The following is a 20,131-nucleotide window of genomic DNA, read 5'->3' as shown; positions in this document are numbered from 1 at the left end:
CCTAGTGATGTCAGTGGTATTGAGTGACATCACAGCACAGTGCTAAGGCTCCTGGGCCTGGACACAGCAGCGGCTGCAATATCTCAACGGAGAATACGTTTATATATATGTGTGTGTGTGCGCGTATATATATATATATATATATATATATATATATATATATATATTTCTCCGCCGAAATCACTTTTAAACCCATTTCCACCTTTTTTTCCCTTCTCTTCCTCTTACTTTTTTTTCACTTTTTTTACGTTTTTCTCCTTTTCGCCTCTTTTCTGGGCGTATTATTCTTCTTTTTCTTCTTTTTTTTCGTCTAATGCATACCCCATCAGTGCAGCAATGCTTATTCAATACCGCCAGCAGATGGAGACACTGGGGGATAATTTTCTAAGGATTTATACTGATTTTTCCTGTCTGAATTTGTCGCACAGAAAGTTGCAGGCCAAATATGTGTGACATTTCTGCGACTTTAGCTTCTAGAGCATTTTTACAACATTATACATAGGTGCTGAATACATAAAAAGCGACTGTTCAGCGACAGACAAGTCGCATCGGCTGAAAGTAGGCCAGAATGTCAGTCCATGTTGGAGCAGGTTTAGATACAGTCTAAAGTATAGATCTCAAAGTCTGTGCACAGAATTTAGCAAGGGCCTCGCACCTTCTGATGCATCAGGTAGGTGCACAATAGCATAGCCTAACCCTCTGTACTTTGGTCTATATTGATGCGGGACATAGACAGCCAGCTGATGACCAATCCATTAGTGCAATGGATGGCTGGAAGCATTTGTCTTGCCTTTGCAATACCACAGAAGCAATGCATGGTCAATGTACAGCAATGACACACCTGTGTGAACAGCCAGGAGACCCCCCCCCCCCCCATGTTATGTTACATAGTTACATAGTTAGTACGGTCGAAAAAAGACATATGTCCATCAAGTTCAACCAGGGAATTAAGGGGTAGGGGTGTGGCGCGATATTGGGGAAGGGATGAGATTTTATATTTCTTCATAAGCATTAATCTTATTTTGTCAATTAGGAACATTCAGCACCCACCCGCTATCAAGGCAGCTGCCTATCATGTCATGCCCTACCTGCACAGGTGTGCTGGCTACTCAAATGATCCAATTAAGGAGGCCATTTAGTCAGCAGCAGCAGAAGTCCTGTGCCTGGACGCTCCAACAGCGGCCAGACACAAGCAGAAGCAGAAGCAGCAGAAGCAGCAGCAGCACCACCTTTTGTTTTTTGGCTGCAGCAGCAGCAAGGCCCACAGGGCTGGCTAGCTGGCTAGCCAGCAAGCAGGTAGCAATGAAAGTAGGAATCTTTCTTTTTAACCCTGTAAGGGGGTGGTGCACTGTACCCGAAGATACTGCCATATCGGGTCAATGCATAGGGCGACGGAAGCAAGCTTCGAAATCGGCCCCCGTTCTCAAAAATCCATTTAATATATGGTCCCCAGATAGGGGACGTATCAGATATTAAACTGATAAGAACAGATACTACACTTGATCTTAGCCAAAAGGCCGAGAAGCGATAACCGTGAAAGGGGCGGGCCCAACAAGGTGCCCTTCATGGGCACTATCACTGCTTGCTGTCAGGGAGGCTGCCAGACAATTTTCCATGCACACTCTGGGCTGGGGGGCAGTCAACCACCAGTACACACAGCAGAACCTAAACCCATACCATTATTGCTAAGCAGCAAGACAGGGGCCCATTGCACTCCCACGGGGCCTTTTTTTTTTTTTTAAAACTTTATTTATAAATTTTCATATAACAAGAACAACAGTAAGGTCCTCAATATATAATGTATAAAACAAGGAATGAGAGACCACCAATACAATCATAATCATAATACACATATCATAATACACATATCAGAGTGAGATACATCGTGCATATACGATTAGCTAATCTACGACCCTAATTGAGGTCGAACAACTGTCCGTCCACTGGGACAGAGTAGCTATACGGCTATTAGAAGCCCCACACCTCTTCGCTATCAATCCCTCCAACACGAGGTTACTATGCACCTCCGCCAGAATGGCAGGAAGACCCGGCACCTCAGTCGACTTCCACCTCCGAGCAATGTGAGCCCTCACAACTATCAGAATATGATATAAAATGGTCATATAATGCGGGGGAACTTGTTCTAGGGACAGGAATAGTAGTGCACTCTCTGGGCCCCATGAGAAGGGGCAGTCCACTAGGTTGTCCAATAACTTCTTAATTTCGGTCCAAAGAGGTGCAATTAACGGGCAAGTCCACCACACGTGTAGCAAGGTACCACTTTCCCGGTTACATCTCCAACACACTGGGGAGGTGGTAGGGTATATTTTAGCCAGACGAACCGGCGTGTAGTACCATCGGTATAGGAGCTTCCTAGAAGCTTCGAAATGATTAACACATTTAGAATATTTTTTGTGCATGTCAAAGACACAGCTCCACTGCTCAGCCGTGAATCTGCGCGCCAGGTCCTCCTCCCATCTGGACTTAAACGTACTGTCCATTTCCCCCTCCTCCTCAGTCAAAGCTACATAAGCAAGGGAGATACCCCTAGTAAAGGAGTCCCTGCACAGGAAATGATGTTCATACGCAGTGCGAGGCCGAGAGCTATCCCAAGGGAGAGACCTCAAAAAATGTCTAAGCCTCAAATATTTGTAAAAGTCTTTCTGTGATATAGAGAACATGCGTACAATATCAGTGAAAGGCATCAACCCATTAGCATCGCTAATCAATGCCACAGTGAGGATGCCCGCATCTATGCAGGGCTTAAAATCTATATCTAGAATATAGTCTCCTATAGCAGCTAAAGGGATATCCTTCACTCTAGGTGGACAAAGACTTTTAATTCGCGCCACCTTACTCCACAACCTGATAGCAGCCGCAATAGTAGAGAAAGGAGAAGAGGGAGCAAAGGTAGGGTTAAAGCGCAATGCCCAGAGAAAGTTATTAAAATTAGAAACATTGAGGACAGCAGCTTCAATATCTACCCACAGGGGGGGAGCGTCCTGCCACCACCATTTTTTAAGCTGATCGAGTAGAACAGCGTGATAGTACATTTTAAGGTTCGGCACCCCCATACCCCCCTCATGCACAGGGCGATACAATATATTCGCACCAACCCTAGGATGCTTACCATCCCAAATAAATCGTAAGAGCATTCTCTGTAGTTGTGAGAGGAAGGAGGCGGGCACTATCATCGGCAGGCATCTAAAAAAATATAAAATTTTAGGGAGCAGCATCATCTTAGCAGTGGCAACACGTCCCGCCCATGAGACAGGAAGCCTGGAGAAGTGATCAATTTCTTTGGTAAGCAGGGACCGCATAACAGCAAAATTAGAAGCAATTGTCTTATCAGGCAACGCAGTAAGGACTATGCCTAGGTAAGGAATCTGGTCAGTGACCCATTGAAAGGGATATTTAGCTTGTAGTACTCGCTGTTGCTCAGTGGGTATCTGCAATGGTAAGATACACGACTTTGTGGGGTTAATCTTATAAAAGCTAACTCGACTAAAGGCATCAATAATGTCCATAACTGGGCCTAAAGAACTCAGGGGGTTGGAGAGACTAATGATAACATCGTCGGCAAACAAGCCAATCCTGTGGTCTACTTTACCTATTTGAATGCCCGCAATGTCTGGGGAGTCCCTGATGGATTGAGCAAGCGGCTCCATAACTAAGGTAAATATAAGGGGGGACAGTGGGCACCCCTGTCTAGTCCCATTGCTAAGTGAGAAACTATTAGAAAGGGTACCCATCGTGTAAATTCTAGCAGATGGGAGCGTATATAGTGCCATAATGGCGGATTCCAAAGAGTGGGGAAAACCAAACTTACGCAGCACACTTCGCAAATATCCCCAGTGCACTCGATCGAACGCCTTCTCCGCATCAAGGGATAGCAAGAGAGAAGGCGTCCGATCGGAATGCGCTTTTGTGATGATGTCGAGAAAGCGTCTCGTACCATCCACCGTTTGACGACCCTTGACGAAGCCAACCTGGTCCCTGTGAATTAGGTCCGGCAAAACCCTATTCAACCTGGCAGCAAGAGCCAGGGCATACAATTTAATATCACTATTTAGGAGAGAGATTGGTCTGTAATTTAGGGTAGAGTCCAGTGGCTTACCAGGTTTAGGTATGGTAATGACCAGAGCATCCAACATCTCCTTAGGGGGCACACCGTTCTCCTTAATACGGTTAAAGGCTCTGGTCAAAAAGGGAGCTACGGAAGGGCCAAATCGCTTATAAAATTCATTTGTAATACCATCAGGGCCAGGTGACTTCGAGGGCTTGAGGGAACGCACACATTCAAGAATTTCTTCTGTGGAGAAGGGAGAGCAAAGATCAGATGCTTGGTCCGCGGACAGAGAGGGGAGGGACATAGAGGACAGAAAAGAAGAGATAACTGCTTCATCAGGCTGTGGAGTAGCAATGTCATGTTGAAGATTGTACAATTTACCATAAAAATCTGCAAAACAATTGGCTATACTTTGAGGGTCAGTAACTATAGAACCATCAGATTTAGTAAGGAAGGGGATTCTCTCCTTATCCTGACGTTTTTTAAGTTGTTTAGCCAGTATAGAGCCAGATCTATTACCCTGCCAATACCATGTCATTTTGAGCCTTCTCAGTGCCATCTCATAGCTGTGTAAAGAGAGGGAGTGTAGGGTAGCACTAACCTGAGAAATTTCTCCTATTAGTGATGGAGAGCACGAGGTCTTATTGCGCCTATGTAATTCCGCAAGGCGCTGTTGGAGTTCTAGAGTTTTGGTCTGGCGGAGCTTCCTGTCATAGGCTGTTTGACTAATAAAGTGACCCCTAATTGTAGCCTTAAACGCACACCAAAGCATGGGGTCTGTGACATCACCAGTATCATTAATGCGGAAGTAGGCATCAACCGCCAACTTGGTCGCTTCAGAGTATTCAGGATTATGGAGTATTAGTGGGTTAAGTCTCCAAATATAGGTCGGGCGGGTGCTATGCGATTCTTTAATGGTTACGCTTATGGGGGAATGGTCCGACCATTCTATGGGCATAATTCGGGCCTCTGAAACCAATGATAGGAGAGAGTGGGAGGTAAGGGCGTAATCTATTCTGGTGTATATCTTATGCACATGAGAAAAGAAGGTGAAGTCCCTTTCCGTGGGGTGGGATATACGCCAAACATCATATAGGTCATTTTGGGACACACTAGTGAAGAAACCTGTGGGTTCTTTTTTCAAACTGGGCGAAGTAGAATCTACACTAGGCCACATGGTCATATTAAAATCTCCTAGCAGTAGGCAGTGTCCCTTTCTCAAGGACTCCAATTTACGCAAGAATGCCCTGAGGAAGGTACACTGTTTCGCATTAGGCGCATATAAGGAGCCTAAGGTATATTGAACATTGTTTAGTAAGCACACAATAATTATAAAACGACCTCTATCATCTATCACAGAGTGCTGGACAGTAACCGTCAGGGTGTTCTTAAATGCAATCGCCACTCCTCCTTTTTTGTGAACAGCATGCGCTTGATAGATATGTGGATATCTCTTATTTTGGAGTCTATGGGCATCTAGGGCTAATAAATGGGATTCTTGTATACAGAGGACATCGGCCGCTAGGCGTCTAGCCTCCTTCCACACCAGAGACCTTTTATACGGTGAGTTAAGACCCCGCACATTCATAGACACAACCTTAATAACCATAGTTAAAGTATACATCAACGCAAAGCAGAACCATTAGCACAGTAAACTGAAAAGGAGCAGGTACTCCCGTCGAAGAGGATACATCTACACTTAGCAGCTCGCAAGAGGAGCCTCTCATATCCATTATCAGAGAAAGTGAGTGATGGAGGACCAACGGGACAGAAAACAAGTAAACAGAACGAACAACAAAGAACAAATAAATTGAGCAAGCAGTAGTAAAGACCATGTGGTAGGTCTTAATGGGGGTAGGTAAGTACATTCGACTGCAGTTAGGCCGAATGTTTAAACATTCAGGAAAAGTATCCAGAGCACTAAGAGGATAAGTAACCCAAAAGATGGGGAAGGATACCCCAGTCGCAAGCCAGTGAGACAAGTCGGACAGGCCTGTCTAAAGGCAGAGGAACAGTTCATGTCTTGATTTTTTTCTTGCGGTGGGAGACAACCTTCCATTCCTCAGCTATCTTTGCAGCATGTGGTATGTCCAGGGACCTCTGAGCAGTCTCAACAGGCAAGTTCCATTCCGCACACAGTTGCAAAAGGGTCTCCGGGGAAGAGACCACATGTTTGGACCCCTTATTGGTGATAATCAATTTCACAGGGAATCCCCATTTATAAGGGATCCCTTTTTCTCTGAGAGCTTTAGTCCCTGTACTGAACTCACGTCTCCTGGCTAGAGTGGCAGCAGAGAGATCCGTGAAAAGTTGGAGTCCCGAATACCCATCTGGTAGGGAGGGTGAGGAGCGCGCCACCAACATCAATTGCTCCTTAATATGGTAAAAGTGAAGGCGCAGAATCACATCCCTTGGTGTAGCAGCAGGTAGGGTTTTGGGCTTAGGGAGCCTGTGGACTCTGTCCATTAGCAGATCTAGGGTGGAAGCCTGAGGCAGCAACAATGCAAAATAATCCGTTAGGAAGGTGTTGAGGTCCTCCGTTTTCACAGACTCCGGCACCCCTCTCACCCTTAAATTGTTTCGGCGAGACCTGTCCTCCATATCAGCTATCTTAAGTTGAAGAGCGGCAACCTCATCCTCCAGGCCATTAGCTAAGTCCACTACTTCATTATGAGAAGAGGTGAGTTCCGCCATCTTGTTCTCAATGTGCGATGTGCGGTGTCCAAGAGAGGAGATCTCATGCTGTATATTGGACACGGCTGCCTTAATGTCTCCCTGAATGGAGGTATGTAACTCAGCGAGAAGCCCCCTCATAATAGGTTCAGTTAGGGGCGCCGACGGAGAGCTCCCATCAGGGCCTCCTGGGCCTCTAGTATGCAGGGTCCCCGCTCCCAGTGGCTTGGAGGAGATCGGGGAAAACGGTACCTGCGGGTCCTGCTGCACCGAAGGCGACCAGCCTGTCAGGAGAATCGGAGGAGTTGAAGGAGAAGCCTCCAGGGCGCAGCCCGTCTGAGAGGATGAAGACGCTGGTGAGGCACTTCCAGTAGCCGGAGACGCTGACCCGCACTGAGCCGCGCCATCTTGTGAGGCCTCTGCAGCAGGAAAGAACGCCGTGAGCTTCAGTGGGCTCTTTTTCCCTCGCCTCCGGGTCATCATCAGGTGCCCCGATAGTTCAGGTACCGGTGGGCACAATTGCCGTAGCGATATGCTCAGGATCAATGCTGTGTAGCCGCTATTAGGCCTGGGCTGCAGCGGAGCACAAGGTTTATGCGACCGCCGCCATGCACTGCAGGACACGCCCCCCAGAAGGGCATTCTACGTATCAGATATTAAACTGATAAGAACAGATACTACACTTGATCTTAGCCAAAAGGCCGAGAAGCGATAACCATGAAAGGGGCGGGCCCAACAAGGTGCCCTTCATGGGCACTATCACTGCTTGCTGTCAGGGAGGCTGCCAGACAATTTTCCATGCACACTCTGGGCTGGGGGGCAGTCAACCACCAGTACACACAGCAGAACCTAAACCCATACCATTATTGCTAAGCAGCAAGACAGGGGCCCATTGCACTCCCACGGTGCCTTTTTAAATGCAATCCATAACCCGGATTTGCCAGGAACCCTTCTTACTCCTCCTACTTGCATGTGACACTGGGCTTAGGATCTGCATAGGAAACACACACACAAGCACACACCTACCTTTGTTGCCTGCAGATGCCTCCTTGGCTGTCCCCAAACGGTATCAAACCAACACCCACGGGAAGCTGTAAGCATAGAGGACATGCCTGCACCCCATTGGACTTACCTGTGTGGGTTAAACCCGGGTTATTTGACAACCTATGGCGGTGATGGTTCTGCTCAGGCAGAGCAGTGCTGATGCTCCTCATAAAGCTGTCGCTGCTGTGAAGGTTCTAGGTGACATCACAAATCCCTATGGTTACATACACAACAAAGCTGGGTTGTTGTTGTTTACACTCTGCAAGGCCTGTGGAAGTGAGTGACATCATAGCACTGTAGTTCTGAGGGTTCTAGATGGATGCAACAATCTCCTGTTGCTTCTATGAAGGCCATAATAGACGACATCACCAAACAGCTCCATAGTCACATACACAGCAAAGGAGAGATGTTGTTTACACCTAGTGATGTCAGTGGTATTGAGTGACATCACAGCACAGTGCTAAGGCTCCTGGGCCTGGACACAGCAGCGGCTGCAATATCTCAACGGAGAATACGTTTATATATATGTGTGTGTGTGCGCGTATATATATATATATATATATATATATATATATATATATATATATATATTTCTCCGCCGAAATCACTTTTAAACCCATTTCCACCTTTTTTTCCCTTCTCTTCCTCTTACTTTTTTTTCACGTTTTTTTACGTTTTTCTCCTTTTCGCCTCTTTTCTGGGCGTATTATTCTTCTTTTTCTTCTTTTTTTTCGTCTAATGCATACCCCATCAGTGCAGCAATGCTTATTCAATACCGCCAGCAGATGGAGACACTGGGGGATAATTTTCTAAGGATTTATACTGATTTTTCCTGTCTGAATTTGTCGCACAGAAAGTTGCAGGCCAAATATGTGTGACATTTCTGCGACTTTAGCTTCTAGAGCATTTTTACAACATTATACATAGGTGCTGAATACATAAAAAGCGACTGTTCAGCGACAGACAAGTCGCATCGGCTGAAAGTAGGCCAGAATGTCAGTCCATGTTGGAGCAGGTTTAGATACAGTCTAAAGTATAGATCTCAAAGTCTGTGCACAGAATTTAGCAAGGGCCTCGCACCTTCTGATGCATCAGGTAGGTGCACAATAGCATAGCCTAACCCTCTGTACTTTGGTCTATATTGATGCGGGACATAGACAGCCAGCTGATGACCAATCCATTAGTGCAATGGATGGCTGGAAGCATTTGTCTTTGCCTTTGCAATACCACAGAAGCAATGCATGGTCAATGTACAGCAATGACACACCTGTGTGAACAGCCAGGAGACCCCCCCCCCCCCCCCCCCCCATGTTATGTTACATAGTTACATAGTTAGTACGGTCGAAAAAAGACATATGTCCATCAAGTTCAACCAGGGAATTAAGGGGTAGGGGTGTGGCGCGATATTGGGGAAGGGATGAGATTTTATATTTCTTCATAAGCATTAATCTTATTTTGTCAATTAGGAACATTCAGCACCCACCCCGCTATCAAGGCAGCTGCCTATCATGTCATGCCCTACCTGCACAGGTGTGCTGGCTACTCAAATGATCCAATTAAGGAGGCCATTTAGTCAGCAGCAGCAGAAGTCCTGTGCCTGGACGCTCCAACAGCGGCCAGACACAAGCAGAAGCAGAAGCAGCAGAAGCAGCAGCAGCACCACCTTTTGTTTTTTGGCTGCAGCAGCAGCAAGGCCCACAGGGCTGGCTAGCTGGCTAGCCAGCAAGCAGGTAGCAATGAAAGTAGGAATCTTTCTTTTTAACCCTGTAAGGGGGTGGTGCACTGTACCCGAAGATACTGCCATATCGGGTCAATGCATAGGGCGACGGAAGCAAGCTTCGAAATCGGCCCCCGTTCTCAAAAATCCATTTAATATATGGTCCCCAGATAGGGGACGTATCAGATATTAAACTGATAAGAACAGATACTACACTTGATCTTAGCCAAAAGGCCGAGAAGCGATAACCGTGAAAGGGGCGGGCCCAACAAGGTGCCCTTCATGGGCACTATCACTGCTTGCTGTCAGGGAGGCTGCCAGACAATTTTCCATGCACACTCTGGGCTGGGGGGCAGTCAACCACCAGTACACACAGCAGAACCTAAACCCATACCATTATTGCTAAGCAGCAAGACAGGGGCCCATTGCACTCCCACGGGGCCTTTTTTTTTTTTTTAAAACTTTATTTATAAATTTTCATATAACAAGAACAACAGTAAGGTCCTCAATATATAATGTATAAAACAAGGAATGAGAGACCACCAATACAATCATAATCATAATACACATATCATAATACACATATCAGAGTGAGATACATCGTGCATATACGATTAGCTAATCTACGACCCTAATTGAGGTCGAACAACTGTCCGTCCACTGGGACAGAGTAGCTATACGGCTATTAGAAGCCCCACACCTCTTCGCTATCAATCCCTCCAACACGAGGTTACTATGCACCTCCGCCAGAATGGCAGGAAGACCCGGCACCTCAGTCGACTTCCACCTCCGAGCAATGTGAGCCCTCACAACTATCAGAATATGATATAAAATGGTCATATAATGCGGGGGAACTTGTTCTAGGGACAGGAATAGTAGTGCACTCTCTGGGCCCCATGAGAAGGGGCAGTCCACTAGGTTGTCCAATAACTTCTTAATTTCGGTCCAAAGAGGTGCAATTAACGGGCAAGTCCACCACACGTGTAGCAAGGTACCACTTTCCCGGTTACATCTCCAACACACTGGGGAGGTGGTAGGGTATATTTTAGCCAGACGAACCGGCGTGTAGTACCATCGGTATAGGAGCTTCCTAGAAGCTTCGAAATGATTAACACATTTAGAATATTTTTTGTGCATGTCAAAGACACAGCTCCACTGCTCAGCCGTGAATCTGCGCGCCAGGTCCTCCTCCCATCTGGACTTAAACGTACTGTCCATTTCCCCCTCCTCCTCAGTCAAAGCTACATAAGCAAGGGAGATACCCCTAGTAAAGGAGTCCCTGCACAGGAAATGATGTTCATACGCAGTGCGAGGCCGAGAGCTATCCCAAGGGAGAGACCTCAAAAAATGTCTAAGCCTCAAATATTTGTAAAAGTCTTTCTGTGATATAGAGAACATGCGTACAATATCAGTGAAAGGCATCAACCCATTAGCATCGCTAATCAATGCCACAGTGAGGATGCCCGCATCTATGCAGGGCTTAAAATCTATATCTAGAATATAGTCTCCTATAGCAGCTAAAGGGATATCCTTCACTCTAGGTGGACAAAGACTTTTAATTCGCGCCACCTTACTCCACAACCTGATAGCAGCCGCAATAGTAGAGAAAGGAGAAGAGGGAGCAAAGGTAGGGTTAAAGCGCAATGCCCAGAGAAAGTTATTAAAATTAGAAACATTGAGGACAGCAGCTTCAATATCTACCCACAGGGGGGGAGCGTCCTGCCACCACCATTTTTTAAGCTGATCGAGTAGAACAGCGTGATAGTACATTTTAAGGTTCGGCACCCCCATACCCCCCTCATGCACAGGGCGATACAATATATTCGCACCAACCCTAGGATGCTTACCATCCCAAATAAATCGTAAGAGCATTCTCTGTAGTTGTGAGAGGAAGGAGGCGGGCACTATCATCGGCAGGCATCTAAAAAAATATAAAATTTTAGGGAGCAGCATCATCTTAGCAGTGGCAACACGTCCCGCCCATGAGACAGGAAGCCTGGAGAAGTGATCAATTTCTTTGGTAAGCAGGGACCGCATAACAGCAAAATTAGAAGCAATTGTCTTATCAGGCAACGCAGTAAGGACTATGCCTAGGTAAGGAATCTGGTCAGTGACCCATTGAAAGGGATATTTAGCTTGTAGTACTCGCTGTTGCTCAGTGGGTATCTGCAATGGTAAGATACACGACTTTGTGGGGTTAATCTTATAAAAGCTAACTCGACTAAAGGCATCAATAATGTCCATAACTGGGCCTAAAGAACTCAGGGGGTTGGAGAGACTAATGATAACATCGTCGGCAAACAAGCCAATCCTGTGGTCTACTTTACCTATTTGAATGCCCGCAATGTCTGGGGAGTCCCTGATGGATTGAGCAAGCGGCTCCATAACTAAGGTAAATATAAGGGGGGACAGTGGGCACCCCTGTCTAGTCCCATTGCTAAGTGAGAAACTATTAGAAAGGGTACCCATCGTGTAAATTCTAGCAGATGGGAGCGTATATAGTGCCATAATGGCGGATTCCAAAGAGTGGGGAAAACCAAACTTACGCAGCACACTTCGCAAATATCCCCAGTGCACTCGATCGAACGCCTTCTCCGCATCAAGGGATAGCAAGAGAGAAGGCGTCCGATCGGAATGCGCTTTTGTGATGATGTCGAGAAAGCGTCTCGTACCATCCACCGTTTGACGACCCTTGACGAAGCCAACCTGGTCCCTGTGAATTAGGTCCGGCAAAACCCTATTCAACCTGGCAGCAAGAGCCAGGGCATACAATTTAATATCACTATTTAGGAGAGAGATTGGTCTGTAATTTAGGGTAGAGTCCAGTGGCTTACCAGGTTTAGGTATGGTAATGACCAGAGCATCCAACATCTCCTTAGGGGGCACACCGTTCTCCTTAATACGGTTAAAGGCTCTGGTCAAAAAGGGAGCTACGGAAGGGCCAAATCGCTTATAAAATTCATTTGTAATACCATCAGGGCCAGGTGACTTCGAGGGCTTGAGGGAACGCACACATTCAAGAATTTCTTCTGTGGAGAAGGGAGAGCAAAGATCAGATGCTTGGTCCGCGGACAGAGAGGGGAGGGACATAGAGGACAGAAAAGAAGAGATAACTGCTTCATCAGGCTGTGGAGTAGCAATGTCATGTTGAAGATTGTACAATTTACCATAAAAATCTGCAAAACAATTGGCTATACTTTGAGGGTCAGTAACTATAGAACCATCAGATTTAGTAAGGAAGGGGATTCTCTCCTTATCCTGACGTTTTTTAAGTTGTTTAGCCAGTATAGAGCCAGATCTATTACCCTGCCAATACCATGTTATTTTGAGCCTTCTCAGTGCCATCTCATAGCTGTGTAAAGAGAGGGAGTGTAGGGTAGCACTAACCTGAGAAATTTCTCCTATTAGTGATGGAGAGCACGAGGTCTTATTGCGCCTATGTAATTCCGCAAGGCGCTGTTGGAGTTCTAGAGTTTTGGTCTGGCGGAGCTTCCTGTCATAGGCTGTTTGACTAATAAAGTGACCCCTAATTGTAGCCTTAAACGCACACCAAAGCATGGGGTCTGTGACATCACCAGTATCATTAATGCGGAAGTAGGCATCAACCGCCAACTTGGTCGCTTCAGAGTATTCAGGATTATGGAGTATTAGTGGGTTAAGTCTCCAAATATAGGTCGGGCGGGTGCTATGCGATTCTTTAATGGTTACGCTTATGGGGGAATGGTCCGACCATTCTATGGGCATAATTCGGGCCTCTGAAACCAATGATAGGAGAGAGTGGGAGGTAAGGGCGTAATCTATTCTGGTGTATATCTTATGCACATGAGAAAAGAAGGTGAAGTCCCTTTCCGTGGGGTGGGATATACGCCAAACATCATATAGGTCATTTTGGGACACACTAGTGAAGAAACCTGTGGGTTCTTTTTTCAAACTGGGCGAAGTAGAATCTACACTAGGCCACATGGTCATATTAAAATCTCCTAGCAGTAGGCAGTGTCCCTTTCTCAAGGACTCCAATTTACGCAAGAATGCCCTGAGGAAGGTACACTGTTTCGCATTAGGCGCATATAAGGAGCCTAAGGTATATTGAACATTGTTTAGTAAGCACACAATAATTATAAAACGACCTCTATCATCTATCACAGAGTGCTGGACAGTAACCGTCAGGGTGTTCTTAAATGCAATCGCCACTCCTCCTTTTTTGTGAACAGCATGCGCTTGATAGATATGTGGATATCTCTTATTTTGGAGTCTATGGGCATCTAGGGCTAATAAATGGGATTCTTGTATACAGAGGACATCGGCCGCTAGGCGTCTAGCCTCCTTCCACACCAGAGACCTTTTATACGGTGAGTTAAGACCCCGCACATTCATAGACACAACCTTAATAACCATAGTTAAAGTATACATCAACGCAAAGCAGAACCATTAGCACAGTAAACTGAAAAGGAGCAGGTACTCCCGTCGAAGAGGATACATCTACACTTAGCAGCTCGCAAGAGGAGCCTCTCATATCCATTATCAGAGAAAGTGAGTGATGGAGGACCAACGGGACAGAAAACAAGTAAACAGAACGAACAACAAAGAACAAATAAATTGAGCAAGCAGTAGTAAAGACCATGTGGTAGGTCTTAATGGGGGTAGGTAAGTACATTCGACTGCAGTTAGGCCGAATGTTTAAACATTCAGGAAAAGTATCCAGAGCACTAAGAGGATAAGTAACCCAAAAGATGGGGAAGGATACCCCAGTCGCAAGCCAGTGAGACAAGTCGGACAGGCCTGTCTAAAGGCAGAGGAACAGTTCATGTCTTGATTTTTTTCTTGCGGTGGGAGACAACCTTCCATTCCTCAGCTATCTTTGCAGCATGTGGTATGTCCAGGGACCTCTGAGCAGTCAGATCAACAGGCAAGTTCCATTCCGCACACAGTTGCAAAAGGGTCTCCGGGGAAGAGACCACATGTTTGGACCCCTTATTGGTGATAATCAATTTCACAGGGAATCCCCATTTATAAGGGATCCCTTTTTCTCTGAGAGCTTTAGTCCCTGTACTGAACTCACGTCTCCTGGCTAGAGTGGCAGCAGAGAGATCCGTGAAAAGTTGGAGTCCCGAATACCCATCTGGTAGGGAGGGTGAGGAGCGCGCCACCAACATCAATTGCTCCTTAATATGGTAAAAGTGAAGGCGCAGAATCACATCCCTTGGTGTAGCAGCAGGTAGGGTTTTGGGCTTAGGGAGCCTGTGGACTCTGTCCATTAGCAGATCTAGGGTGGAAGCCTGAGGCAGCAACAATGCAAAATAATCCGTTAGGAAGGTGTTGAGGTCCTCCGTTTTCACAGACTCCGGCACCCCTCTCACCCTTAAATTGTTTCGGCGAGACCTGTCCTCCATATCAGCTATCTTAAGTTGAAGAGCGGCAACCTCATCCTCCAGGCCATTAGCTAAGTCCACTACTTCATTATGAGAAGAGGTGAGTTCCGCCATCTTGTTCTCAATGTGCGATGTGCGGTGTCCAAGAGAGGAGATCTCATGCTGTATATTGGACACGGCTGCCTTAATGTCTCCCTGAATGGAGGTATGTAACTCAGCGAGAAGCCCCCTCATAATAGGTTCAGTTAGGGGCGCCGACGGAGAGCTCCCATCAGGGCCTCCTGGGCCTCTAGTATGCAGGGTCCCCGCTCCCAGTGGCTTGGAGGAGATCGGGGAAAACGGTACCTGCGGGTCCTGCTGCACCGAAGGCGACCAGCCTGTCAGGAGAATCGGAGGAGTTGAAGGAGAGGCCTCCAGGGCGCAGCCCGTCTGAGAGGATGAATACGCTGGTGAGGCACTTCCAGTAGCCGGAGACGCTGACCCGCACTGAGCCGCGCCATCTTGTGAGGCCTCTGCAGCAGGAAAGAACGCCGTGAGCTTCAGTGGGCTCTTTTTCCCTCGCCTCCGGGTCATCATCAGGTGCCCCGATAGTTCAGGTACCGGTGGGCACAATTGCCGTAGCGATATGCTCAGGATCAATGCTGTGTAGCCGCTATTAGGCCTGGGCTGCAGCGGAGCACAAGGTTTATGCGACCGCCGCCATGCACTGCAGGACACGCCCCCCAGAAGGGCATTCTACGTATCAGATATTAAACTGATAAGAACAGATACTACACTTGATCTTAGCCAAAAGGCCGAGAAGCGATAACCATGAAAGGGGCGGGCCCAACAAGGTGCCCTTCATGGGCACTATCACTGCTTGCTGTCAGGGAGGCTGCCAGACAATTTTCCATGCACACTCTGGGCTGGGGGGCAGTCAACCACCAGTACACACAGCAGAACCTAAACCCATACCATTATTGCTAAGCAGCAAGACAGGGGCCCATTGCACTCCCACGGTGCCTTTTTAAATGCAATCCATAACCCGGATTTGCCAGGAACCCTTCTTACTCCTCCTACTTGCATGTGACACTGGGCTTAGGATCTGCATAGGAAACACACACACAAGCACACACCTACCTTTGTTGCCTGCAGATGCCTCCTTGGCTGTCCCCAAACGGTATCAAACCAACACCCACGGGAAGCTGTAAGCATAGAGGACATGCTTGCACCCCATTGGACTTACCTGTGTGGGTTAAACCCGGGTTATTTGACAACCTATGGCGGTGATGGTTCTGCTCAGGCAGAGCAGTGCTGATGCTCCTCATAAAGCTGTCGCTGCTGTGAAGGTTCTAGGTGACATCACAAATCCCTATGGTTACATACACAACAAAGCTGGGTTGTTGTTGTTTACACTCTGCAAGGCCTGTGGAAGTGAGTGACATCATAGCACTGTAGTTCTGAGGGTTCTAGATGGATGCAACAATCTCCTGTTGCTTCTATGAAGGCCATAATAGACGACATCACCAAACAGCTCCATAGTCACATACACAGCAAAGGAGAGATGTTGTTTACACCTAGTGATGTCAGTGGTATTGAGTGACATCACAGCACAGTGCTAAGGCTCCTGGGCCTGGACACAGCAGCGGCTGCAATATCTCAACGGAGAATACGTTTATATATATGTGTGTGTGTGCGCGTATATATATATATATATATATATATATATATATATATATATATATATATATATATATTCTCCGCCGAAATCACTTTTAAACCCATTTCCACCTTTTTTTCCCTTCTCTTCCTCTTACTTTTTTTTCACGTTTTTTTACGTTTTTCTCCTTTTCGCCTCTTTTCTGGGCGTATTATTCTTCTTTTTCTTCTTTTTTTTCGTCTAATGCATACCCCATCAGTGCAGCAATGCTTATTCAATACCGCCAGCAGATGGAGACACTGGGGGATAATTTTCTAAGGATTTATACTGATTTTTCCTGTCTGAATTTGTCGCACAGAAAGTTGCAGGCCAAATATGTGTGACATTTCTGCGACTTTAGCTTCTAGAGCATTTTTACAACATTATACATAGGTGCTGAATACATAAAAAGCGACTGTTCAGCGACAGACAAGTCGCATCGGCTGAAAGTAGGCCAGAATGTCAGTCCATGTTGGAGCAGGTTTAGATACAGTCTAAAGTATAGATCTCAAAGTCTGTGCACAGAATTTAGCAAGGGCCTCGCACCTTCTGATGCATCAGGTAGGTGCACAATAGCATAGCCTAACCCTCTGTACTTTGGTCTATATTGATGCGGGACATAGACAGCCAGCTGATGACCAATCCATTAGTGCAATGGATGGCTGGAAGCATTTGTCTTTGCCTTTGCAATACCACAGAAGCAATGCATGGTCAATGTACAGCAATGACACACCTGTGTGAACAGCCAGGAGACCCCCCCCCCCCCCCCCATGTTATGTTACATAGTTACATAGTTAGTACGGTCGAAAAAAGACATATGTCCATCAAGTTCAACCAGGGAATTAAGGGGTAGGGGTGTGGCGCGATATTGGGGAAGGGATGAGATTTTATATTTCTTCATAAGCATTAATCTTATTTTGTCAATTAGGAACATTCAGCACCCACCCGCTATCAAGGCAGCTGCCTATCATGTCATGCCCTACCTGCACAGGTGTGCTGGCTACTCAAATGATCCAATTAAGGAGGCCATTTAGTCAGCAGCAGCAGAAGTCCTGTGCCTGGACGCTCCAACAGCGGCCAGACACAAGCAGAAGCAGAAGCAGCAGAAGCAGCAGCAGCACCACCTTTTGTTTTTTGGCTGCAGCAGCAGCAAGGCCCACAGGGCTGGCTAGCTGGCTAGCCAGCAAGCAGGTAGCAATGAAAGTAGGAATCTTTCTTTTTAACCCTGTAAGGGGGTGGTGCACTGTACCCGAAGATACTGCCATATCGGGTCAATGCATAGGGCGACGGAAGCAAGCTTCGAAATCGGCCCCCGTTCTCAAAAATCCATTTAATATATGGTCCCCAGATAGGGGACGTATCAGATATTAAACTGATAAGAACAGATAAGGTTTCAACAAAATTTTATTGAATAAATAAGAAACCATACAAAATTTAAAACGCAAAATAATAAAAGGTTCACAAAAGTTTTAAAATACAAATAATAAAACCAGTAATAAAAGGAGAAAAAATAAAAATGGCAGGATAAAACATTATACAAATGTCATAAAAACTGATTATACTGTTATTTCGTTCCATAGAGGCAGACACCACATGGATGCTGCCTCGCTGGCCCCCAACTGTTTCTTGTCTCTTAGGTAATAGATGTACATCTCACTCAGGGCCAGCTTTATACAGTTTTTAACATCAATAAAATCATGTTTAAAAAGTAAGATGTTCCTAACTTTCCAGATGGCATTTTTAAAACAATTAATAATCATCCAGCAGATCATCTGCTGTTTAAAATTGGGGCAGTTAAAAAGACCGTAAAAGACACATTCGTGATTAAAATCTTTTAGGCCGCAGGCCCACTTCAAAAGTGGGCCTACCTTCCTCCAAAGCTCCCGTGCAAAAGGGCAGTTCCAAAATATGTGCAGCACCGTTTCGTCCACTCCGCAGCCATCTCTCGGGCACTTGGCTCTCGCCACCAGTCCTCGCCTGTGCTGGAACTCACGAGTAGGGAGGCACTGGTGGACGATTGCCCAGGCAAGATCCCTGTGTACATTCGCCAGAAACTTCCCGTACACGTTCCGCCATACCTTTTTGGATCTTGCCTGTGTGAAATTGGACACTGCCAGGGTAACCTCACTCCGCCTGAGGACCTTTGATACCTTTCTCTGGTCCCCCAGTATGTCAGGCTCCAAATCTTGGAGACCTAGGAGCCTGACTGTCTTTTCCAACACCACATAATGTTTTGGGGGACACAGAAGCACCGGAGCGTTCAGAGGGATGCGCAACCATCTTTTAAAAACCATGCCCGCAGCGTACCTTAAAAAGCAGCTAAAAATGCCATTGGATTTAATAATCTTAAAACAGAAACAGAAATACTTTATGTAAAAGAAAGTAAAAAGGTTAGGAACATCTTTCCCGCCATTATCTCTACTTTTGTACATAAAATCACGCTTTAATTTCTCCATTTTTGAACCCCATAAAAAAGTAAAAACAATTCTAGTTACTTTTTTAATGTATAAAATAGATGGAGGAAATACCATGGCAATGTATAGCATAATAGGGAGTAAAACCATCTTTATTATTAAAATCTTCCCCTCCATGGTAAGGTTTCTAAGATTCCACATTAAAATCTTCTTCTCCATCTTAGCTATAGCTGAATCCCAGTTAGGGCTCCCATCATTGACCTGGTTAAAAACAATACCTAAAACTTTAATTTGATCCTGTTGCATTGTGACTCCTGGGGTGATGGATGAATCCCAGGAGCCAATATAAAAACAGTCACATTTATCTGTGTTTAGCTTAAAACCAGAGACCTCGCAGAAATAGCTGGTGTTCCTCAATGCCCCCCTCATGGATGGAGAGTCCGGGCACAGTATGGTGACATCATCCATGTACCCCAACACCTTTAGATGGGTCCCTCCTCCACCAGGTATCGGTACGCCTCTTACTACCCGGTCTTTTCTGAGGAGGGCCATCAGTGGTTCGATTGCGCAAATAAAAAGGAGTGGGGACAGGGGGCAGCCCTGTTTGACACCTGATAAAAGAGGAACACCGCTGGTTAAAAAGCCATTAACAGAGACTTGACTAAAACAGGATCGGTATAAAAGCATGATTCGGCTTAAAATCGTTTCAGGCACTGCCATCTTTTTAAGAACTAAAAACAGGTATTCATGGGAGACCCTATCAAAGGCTTTTTCAAAGTCTAAGGATAAAATTGCTACAGTTTGATTTCTATCCTTAAAATACCATAAAACATCTCTTAAAATATTTAGGGATTCAGCTATAGACCTTCCAGGTACCCCACAAACCTGATTTGGGTGAACTAATTTATGAATAAAAGGTTTAAAACGGACAGCTAATAACTTGGCTAAAACTTTATAATCGACATTTAAAAGTGTGATGGGGCGCCAATTTTTTAGCATATCCTTTTCACCTTTTTTAAAAAGTAATGATACAATCCCCCTCCTCCAGGAAGGGGGAAGTTCATTAACAATAAAAGTTTCTTTATACAATAAAACCATATCATCCTTTAAAATATCCCAAAAAGCTAAATAAAATTCGATGGGTAAACCATCTTCCCCAGGGGCCTT

The 20,131-nt window shown here is 45.9% G+C and overlaps 3 non-coding genes and 2 pseudogenes across 3 annotated transcripts; all 5 read right to left on the bottom strand.

Annotated features, from left to right (window-relative positions):
• Positions 1-1,338: 1,338 nt before the first annotated feature.
• On the bottom strand, positions 1,339-1,529 carry LOC130344571 (U2 spliceosomal RNA). The gene has a single exon (XR_008883472.1). It is a non-coding gene; the product is annotated as a U2 spliceosomal RNA (small nuclear RNA).
• Positions 1,530-7,329: 5,800 nt separating this feature from the next.
• Positions 7,330-7,455, bottom strand: LOC130344532 (U2 spliceosomal RNA; annotated as a pseudogene).
• A 2,103-nt stretch (positions 7,456-9,558) lies between these two features.
• On the bottom strand, positions 9,559-9,749 carry LOC130344559 (U2 spliceosomal RNA). Its single transcript, XR_008883461.1, has one exon. It is a non-coding gene; the product is annotated as a U2 spliceosomal RNA (small nuclear RNA).
• A 5,803-nt stretch (positions 9,750-15,552) lies between these two features.
• Positions 15,553-15,678, bottom strand: LOC130344531 (U2 spliceosomal RNA; annotated as a pseudogene).
• Positions 15,679-17,783: 2,105 nt separating this feature from the next.
• On the bottom strand, positions 17,784-17,969 carry LOC130344526 (U2 spliceosomal RNA). Its single transcript, XR_008883439.1, has one exon. It is a non-coding gene; the product is annotated as a U2 spliceosomal RNA (small nuclear RNA).
• Between the last annotated feature and the right edge of the window lie 2,162 nt (positions 17,970-20,131).

This window comes from Hyla sarda, unplaced genomic scaffold, assembly GCF_029499605.1.
Source record: "Hyla sarda isolate aHylSar1 unplaced genomic scaffold, aHylSar1.hap1 scaffold_722, whole genome shotgun sequence".
NCBI lineage: Eukaryota > Metazoa > Chordata > Amphibia > Anura > Hylidae > Hyla > Hyla sarda.
Note: the sequence above shows the minus strand (reverse complement) of the source record. Positions and strands in the feature narration are given on the sequence as shown.